Source organism: Schistocerca gregaria, unplaced genomic scaffold (assembly GCF_023897955.1).
Source record: "Schistocerca gregaria isolate iqSchGreg1 unplaced genomic scaffold, iqSchGreg1.2 ptg000874l, whole genome shotgun sequence".
NCBI lineage: Eukaryota > Metazoa > Arthropoda > Insecta > Orthoptera > Acrididae > Schistocerca > Schistocerca gregaria.
This window is the reverse complement of record NW_026062235.1, coordinates 25,001-30,000: the sequence shown is the minus strand read 5'-3', so window position 1 is coordinate 30,000 and position 5,000 is coordinate 25,001. Positions and strand designations below refer to the sequence as shown.

Sequence of the window (5,000 nt, the reverse complement as noted above, 5' to 3'; positions counted from 1 at the left end):
ACTCAATTTGTCCCTTAACCTAACTCAATTTGTCCCTTAACCTAACCCACGTTGTCCCTTAACCTAACCCACGTTGTCCCTTAACCTAACCCACGTTGTCCCTTAACCTAACCCACGTTGTCCCTTAACCTAACCCACGTTGTCCCTTAACCTAACCCACGTTGTCCCTTAACCTAACCCACGTTGTCCCTTAACCTAACCCACGTTGTCCCTTAACCTAACCCACGTTGTCCCTTAACCTAACCCACGTTGTCCCTTAACCTAACCCACGTTGTCCCTTAACCTAACCCACGTTGTCCCTTAACCTAACCCACGTTGTCCCTTAACCTAACCCACGTTGTCCCTTAACCTAACCCACGTTGTCCCTTTGCCTAACATAGTTCACTGCTCGGAATCTCTGGTGTCGTTGTTATCCTCATGTAGATGTCTTGCGAGTGTTGCTTACTTTCCACATATTCCCGCTATCCACTGTCAATTGTACTGCAATAGGACTATATCGCCCCCCCCCCCCCCCTCTGCCCCTCTCTTTGTGTCTCCGTCCTCTCAAGCTGGTCGGTCTGGCGTTTGAGTGTTAAATGAGCCTCGCAGCTGTTCAGTTGCGTTCAGATGTCGACGCCCTCAGTGTACGTCGTGGTATGGTCTGTGTCCATTGTCCGCTGATGTCGTACGCGTAACCCACACGCTGTACCGATCATCGGTAGTTACGTACAGAGTGAAGTAGTGTGATACGTGTGACCGTACGCTGGCTGTGCCCAACGGTGTCGAATCTCAATTTCCATATGTTGTGCTCGATGCTACTTGTCTCGTCTCCCAATAACAGCTAGGTTGCACTGTGGTACGCCGTAGAGGCGTGTGGGAGGAACGTACGAACGCATTGTATGTCACCCTGGGTCGCTGGGGGTGGTGGTGCGGTGAGTCAGGTCAGGTCAGCGTGAGCCGTGTGATGTAGTGACGCGTGTATTCCGACTTTGTCGTATTGCCTCACACAAAGTGCTACCCTGGTGGACCGCGTTCCATATCTGGGACATGCCGCAGATGCCGGTTGACAGTGGATCGCGGAAGGGACATCGCATACGTGCGCGGGCCACCTTCCACGTGTTCTCTTCTGCACATGTCGCAGTGTGTATGTGGTCTGATGTAGCGTGTCGTGACACATGACATCCTGGCATGCAAGAATTGTTGAATTCGCAAATGTAGGTGGACATCTACGTTTACTGCCCAAGATACGCAAATGAACTGGAAATCCGTTGTTGAGCGGTTGTTCACGCTGGAGGTGAATCTGTGATGGCGACGATCGGTACAGCTATTAACCGGTTGTTTCAGCGGTACCCGCCACATCCACACACGTGACTAGGCCCATGTGGGTATGAAGCGATACGCGGCGGTGGCTTGGTGGGACTGTTCCCGGCCGGTGAAGGGGGGCCGCCCGGCGTGTTGGCCGCGCGCTGCGTGGGCGCACGCGCAACAGGCGGCTGGTGGGGGGCGCCGAGTGGCAGGAGCGCCAGCCGACGGGCTCGGCAGGCGGCGCAGCTACGCTGCGGCGCACCCTGCACGCGGCGCCTGGCGGCCAAAGTTGGTTCAGCCGAGCCCGGTGCGAAGCGCGGTGGACATCTGCAGTGTGCTGGTCTGATTGAGGACTGTGTGCGTTGAGGATGCGCCGCCGCCTGGCACTCGGCGCCGCGACGCCGTCTGCTGCTCGGTCGCCCCAGCGGTTCTCGCAGGTGGTTTGTATCGCAGTTGTGCGGACGTGTTGGCGCGTGCGCTGTGCTGGGAGAGTTCGCTTCTGCACCCAAGTGGGGCTTTGCCCTTGTGTGGCGCTGGCGTTGGAGCTGCCGGTCACCATAGGTGGCGCGTGTTGTCTCCCGCCGGCAATGCCACGACAGCACGCTCCCGGGCCTCTGTCGGCAGCGGCAAGCTCAGTTGGGAGCAAGGGTGTTCGCACTAAAACCGTCTACTCGCCTAACTCCGGGCGATTGCGCCTCTCTCGAAACCGACCAAGTACCTAGGACGGCGCTGCGCGCCGCCGGGACCTGAGAGGGTTTCGAGGTGTATCGTGCAGGGGAGCTCGGCCTCCTCCTGTTTGCAGAATAATTGAGCGCGACGCTTGCGTGTTCGCGCGGGCCCCCGGGACACACTCCCGGGCGGCCGGCTGCTCAGCTCTAGTTGACGCAGCTCCCTGGTTGATCCTGCCAGTAGTCATATGCTTGTCTCAAAGATTAAGCCATGCATGTCTCAGTACAAGCCGCATTAAGGTGAAACCGCGAATGGCTCATTAAATCAGTTATGGTTCCTTAGATCGTACCCACGTTACTTGGATAACTGTGGTAATTCTAGAGCTAATACATGCAAACAGAGTCCCGACCAGAGATGGAAGGGACGCTTTTATTAGATCAAAACCAATCGGATTGGCTTGTCTGGTCCGTTTGCCTTGGTGACTCTGAATAACTTTGGGCTGATCGCACGGTCCTCGTACCGGCGACGCATCTTTCAAATGTCTGCCTTATCAACTGTCGATGGTAGGTTCTGCGCCTACCATGGTTGTAACGGGTAACGGGGAATCAGGGTTCGATTCCGGAGAGGGAGCCTGAGAAACGGCTACCACATCCAAGGAAGGCAGCAGGCGCGCAAATTACCCACTCCCGGCACGGGGAGGTAGTGACGAAAAATAACGATACGGGACTCATCCGAGGCCCCGTAATCGGAATGAGTACACTTTAAATCCTTTAACGAGTATCTATTGGAGGGCAAGTCTGGTGCCAGCAGCCGCGGTAATTCCAGCTCCAATAGCGTATATTAAAGTTGTTGCGGTTAAAAAGCTCGTAGTTGGATTTGTGTCCCACGCTGTTGGTTCACCGCCCGTCGGTGTTTAACTGGCATGTATCGTGGGACGTCCTGCCGGTGGGGCGAGCCGAAGGGGTGCTTTCGCGTCCCGAGGCGGACCCCGTTTAAATCCTACCAGGGTGCTCTTTGTTGAGTGTCTCGGTGGGCCGGCACGTTTACTTTGAACAAATTAGAGTGCTTAAAGCAGGCAAGCCCGCCTGAATACTGTGTGCATGGAATAATGGAATAGGACCTCGGTTCTATTTTGTTGGTTTTCGGAACCCGAGGTAATGATTAATAGGGACAGGCGGGGGCATTCGTATTGCGACGTTAGAGGTGAAATTCTTGGATCGTCGCAAGACGAACAGAAGCGAAAGCATTTGCCAAGTATGTTTTCATTAATCAAGAACGAAAGTTAGAGGTTCGAAGGCGATCAGATACCGCCCTAGTTCTAACCATAACGATGCCAGCCAGCGATCCGCCGCAGTTCCTCCGATGACTCGGCGGGCAGCCTCCGGGAAACCAAAGCTTTTGGGTTCCGGGGGAAGTATGGTTGCAAAGCTGAAACTTAAAGGAATTGACGGAAGGGCACCACCAGGAGTGGAGCCTGCGGCTTAATTTGACTCAACACGGGAAACCTCACCAGGCCCGGACACCGGAAGGATTGACAGATTGATAGCTCTTTCTTGATTCGGTGGGTGGTGGTGCATGGCCGTTCTTAGTTGGTGGAGCGATTTGTCTGGTTAATTCCGATAACGAACGAGACTCTAGCCTGCTAACTAGTCGCGTGACATCCTTCGTGCTGTCAGCGATTACTTTTCTTCTTAGAGGGACAGGCGGCTTCTAGCCGCACGAGATTGAGCAATAACAGGTCTGTGATGCCCTTAGATGTTCTGGGCCGCACGCGCGCTACACTGAAGGAATCAGCGTGTCTTCCTAGGCCGAAAGGTCGGGGTAACCCGCTGAACCTCCTTCGTGCTAGGGATTGGGGCTTGCAATTGTTCCCCATGAACGAGGAATTCCCAGTAAGCGCGAGTCATAAGCTCGCGTTGATTACGTCCCTGCCCTTTGTACACACCGCCCGTCGCTACTACCGATTGAATGATTTAGTGAGGTCTTCGGACTGGTACGCGGCATCGACTCTGTCGTTGCCGATGCTACCGGAAAGATGACCAAACTTGATCATTTAGAGGAAGTAAAAGTCGTAACAAGGTTTCCGTAGGTGAACCTGCGGAAGGATCATTACCGACTAGACTGCATGTCTTTCGATGTGCGTGTCGTGTCGTGTCGCGCAACACGCTACCTGTACGGCAGTGGCCGTGCGCCGCGTGCGGAACCACGCGTGCCTCTCAAAACTAGCGGAAGTGTTGTTGTTGTTGTGTGGTACGAGCGCTGAAGCTCTGGAGCGGCTGGCCTGCGGTACCTGGCGCCTGGCGCCGGTTTTGAATGACGTTCGCCCGAGTGCCTGTCCGCCCCGGTGTGGAGCCGTACGACGCCCATCGGCTGTGAGGCCGTTGGACACAAAAAAATAGTGGAACAGGGGCCGTCAGACGCCTCAGTCCCGCAAATGCTGCTGTCTTGAAAGAGACAGTGGGAGACTGAAAAGGAAAAGATCACCCAGGACGGTGGATCACTCGGCTCGTGGGTCGATGAAGAACGCAGCAAATTGCGCGTCGACATGTGAACTGCAGGACACATGAACATCGACGTTTCGAACGCACATTGCGGTCCATGGATTCCGTTCCCGGGCCACGTCTGGCTGAGGGTCGGCTACGTATACTGAAGCGCGCGGCGTTTGTCCCGCTTCGGAGACGTGGGAGTGTCGTGGTCGCCTGTGTGGCCGGCCGCGTCTCCTTAAACGTGCGATGCGCGCCCGTCGCCTGGCGGTTCGCATACCGGTACTTTCTCGGTAGCGTGCACAGCCGGCTGGCGGTGTGGCGTGCGACACCTCGTACAACGACCTCAGAGCAGGCGAGACTACCCGCTGAATTTAAGCATATTACTAAGCGGAGGAAAAGAAACTAACAAGGATTCCCCCAGTAGCGGCGAGCGAACAGGGAAGAGTCCAGCACCGAACCCCGCAGGCTGCCGCCTGTCGTGGCATGTGGTGTTTGGGAGGGTCCACTACCCCGACGCCTCGCGCCGAGCCCAAGTCCAACTTGAATGAGGCCACGGCCCGT

General features: G+C 55.8%; 3 non-coding genes across 3 annotated transcripts in view; all 3 read left to right on the top strand.

The window, feature by feature from the left end:
* The first annotated feature begins 2,173 nt into the window (after nt 1-2,173).
* On the top strand, nt 2,174-4,065 carry LOC126323866 (small subunit ribosomal RNA). Its single transcript, XR_007559727.1, has one exon. It is a non-coding gene; the product is annotated as a small subunit ribosomal RNA (ribosomal RNA).
* A 369-nt stretch (nt 4,066-4,434) lies between these two features.
* Nucleotides 4,435-4,589, top strand: LOC126323857 (5.8S ribosomal RNA). The gene has a single exon (XR_007559719.1). It is a non-coding gene; the product is annotated as a 5.8S ribosomal RNA (ribosomal RNA).
* Nucleotides 4,590-4,777: 188 nt separating this feature from the next.
* LOC126323880 (large subunit ribosomal RNA) overlaps nt 4,778-5,000 on the top strand; it is a 4,222-nt gene continuing 3,999 nt past the window's right edge. Inside the window, exon 1 of the ribosomal RNA XR_007559740.1 lies at nt 4,778-5,000. This exon is cut by the window's right edge and continues 3,999 nt beyond it. This is a non-coding gene — a ribosomal RNA (large subunit ribosomal RNA).